A 3,248-nucleotide genomic window follows, 5' to 3' on the forward strand; every position below is an offset into this window, starting at 1 on the left:
AAGGGAACCGGCGGGGGGGGGGGGGGGGGTGGGGGGGGGTGTGCGGAGGGGGGGGGTGTGTGTATGTGTAAGGGGGGGGGGGGGGGCGGGTGTGTGTGTGTGGGAAAAGGGGGGGGAAAGGGAGGAGGAAGGAGGTGGGGAGGGGGGGGGGACGGGGGGGGGGGGGGGGACCCCGCCGCGCCTCCCCGCTCACGCCGCGCACTCCGCCGGGCGAACGCGCCCCGCATGCTAATAAGGGCGCGCGCGCGCGGGTGCGCGCGCGCGCGCGCGCTCTTCCCCCTTTTATTTTTTTTTTTTTTAATTTTTTTTTTTTTTTCTCTGATTGGCCGCCGCGCGGCGCTCGCGCCCCGCCGGCTAATCCCCTCCCCTCCTTTATTTTTTTTTTTTTATTTTTTATTATTTATTATTTTTTTAATTTTTTTTTTTTTCATTATTTTTTCTCTCGCTTCCCCTCGCGCGCTCCGTGCGTCAAAGCGCCTCTCACCCAATAGGCTGGCGCCCCGCCAGCCACCTGCCAATCAGAAAGCGGCGAGGGGCGGGACTCCGCGCGCCGGCGCCTAATTCAAGCCGGGCGGATGAATGGGAGGGGAGGGAGCAGCGCGCATGCGCACTACGCCGGGGGGTTGCGTTGCAGCGGGGGTTGCATTGCACCTCGGTGCAATGCAACCCCCGCTGCAGCGCAACCCCCCCCGCTGTCCCTTTTTCCTCCGCGCTGATTGGCTGGCCGCTCGCCAGCCCGCTGTCAATCACGCAGTGTAAACAAGCCGCCGATTGGCTGGCCCCTGCCAACAGCCATGACGGGCCCCGCGCGCGGTTTCAAGGCGGCCCCCGAGGGGGGGGGACACCGGGGGCGGTTTCGAGGCTCCCCACACCGCGCCCCCCCCCCTCCCCGGAGCCCCCCCTCCTCGCTTTTCTCCGCCGCACCCCCCCACCCCCCCCCTACGGGCGGACCCCGAGGGCCGGGAGCGGGAGATCAAAGGCGGCAGCGAGAGGGAAACGGACCGGCTCCGGCGGCAGGTTGGGGCGAGGGGGGGGGTTATAGGGGAGAAAAGGGGGGGCTGTGAAATTGGGGGGGGGCTGTGCAATGGGGGGGGGGGTGTTGCACTGCCGGGGGGGTGCAATGCTGGGGGGGGCACGCGGTGCAAATGCGGGGGGGCTGTGCAATGTGTGTGTGGGGGGTGCAATGCTGGGGGGGCCACGCAGTGCAATTGGGGGGGCGTGAAATGGGGGGGGGGGGGGTGTGTGTAATACTGGAGGGCTTTGAGGTGCGATATGGGGGGGGCGGTGCAGTGCTGGGGGGGCATGCAGTGCAATAATGGGGGGGCGGTGTCCAATGCTGGGGGGGGCCACGCGGTGCAATTTGGGGGGGGTGAAATGTGGGGGCGGGTGTGTAATACTGGGGGGCCTTGAGGTGCGATGTGTGGGGGGGTGCAGTGCTGGGGGGGCCACGCGGTGCAATTTGGGGGGACTGTGCAACGTGGGGGGGGGGGGTGCAATGCTTGGAGGGGGGCACGCGGTGTAATGGGGGGGTGCTGTGCGATTTGAGGGGGCTGCGCGGGGTTCGGGGAGCCGGGGGCCATGTAACGGGAGGGGAGGATGCGGAGGAGGCGGGGGGGGGGAAGACCGGTACCGGCAGCGGGGGTCCCCGTCAGGGCACTGCTGGGTTTGGGGCTTTTTTTTTTTGTTGTTTTTTTTTTTAAATAAATGGGCGTAATTGATTGAAAATGCTGAAATAAATCCCAATAACTTGTAAAAACTATTAGATTACAGCGGAGCTATTCATTACGCCGGGACAACAATCGAGTTAGGAGGGCCAGCGGCCCGGGGGGGGCCTCAGCACAGCCCTGGGGACCCCCCAGCACCGCCCGGACAGACGGACCTGGGCAGGCCGGGACGGACGGATGGACGGACACAGGACGCTCCCACAGCCCCGGGGACGGACGGACGGACGGACAGCCGGGGGGGGGTCAGCTGGCGGGACACGGCCCTGGCACAGGCGCCGCCGGTTCACGGGGGTTGAGCGGCCGCCGCAGGGAGCGACGCCCGCGGACGGACGGATGGACGGACGGACACCCCGAGGGATGTGGGATGGCACCGGGAGCACAGAGGCAGCACGCGCAAAGGCCGCGCTGTCGGGGTGGGCACCGCGGGATTTCTCCTCCGCCGCGGTGAGGAGCGAGGGGGGGCACGCTGGGACCCCCCGGGGCCAGACCCTGGCTGTCCTGCCCCCCCGGCCCCCCCTCCCTGTGTGCTGCGCCCCAAAAAGCTCTTTTTTTTCCCCTTAATTGTTTTTCCCCCTGGTGTTTCAAAGCAGCGGATGGAGCCGAGCGCTGTGGCCGGGTCTGGGGGTCCCCCTCTCCCCCAGGGAGCGGGGCTGGCTGCGTCCTGACCCCCCGGGGAGCATCTTCCCGGGGGGGTGTGCGGCAGCGCCAGGAAACAAACTCAAATATCCCGCTGGGATCCCTCTGGGAAAGGGCTCCCCAGCCCCAAAAATCGCATCACGGATGAACCCGGCGTGGGGCGAGCCCCGGGGTTGGGGTACCGGGGGGTGGGGTGCTGCCGGCGCATGGTTTGGCCACCGGTAGTCGGGCAGCGCTCGGAAATGGTTTCTTGACGATAAAAAAAATACCTAAAAAAGTGGCTGCGAGGATCTTCCTTCCGCCAGTGAGCGCCGGGTGGGGGGAAGAGGGAGTGGGAAAGGGCTGGGAAACACCCCCCCCCCCGGTGCTGGGCCGAGCTGGGGGCTTGGGGAGTGTGAGATGTGTGAGCCTGCAGGTTGTAGCCCTGGGCACAGGGACATCCCCTGTGGGCAACCCACACCGCCCCCGCCCCCCGCCCCGTGGGGAGACTTTCCCCGTGGGCAAACCCCCCCCCCTTTGTGGGCAGACTCCCCCCCCTCCATGGGCAGATTTCCAGTGGGTAGACATCCCCCGTGGCCCCCCCCCCCCCCCGCCGTGGATATACATCCCCCGTGGGCAGCCCCCCCCCCTCCGTGGGCTCCCCCAGCGCGGTTGATCGATGAAGCGAGCCCAGATGAGCGCAATTAAAGCCCGTTTAATGACTCTCCCCTCCCTGGCCCTGTAGCCACCTTTGTCCGTGCCCAGGGTGGCCCCACCAGGACCAGAGACAAAGGGCCCCCCCCCAGAGCCGCTGCTGCGTGCGGGGACACCTTTGGGTGGGCAAGAGAGGACTCTGGGGAAGGGACACGGTGGCAGAGGTGGGGGGGGTCTTCCTCTGCCTTGGGCACG

Source organism: Strix aluco, chromosome 21 (assembly GCF_031877795.1).
Source record: "Strix aluco isolate bStrAlu1 chromosome 21, bStrAlu1.hap1, whole genome shotgun sequence".
NCBI lineage: Eukaryota > Metazoa > Chordata > Aves > Strigiformes > Strigidae > Strix > Strix aluco.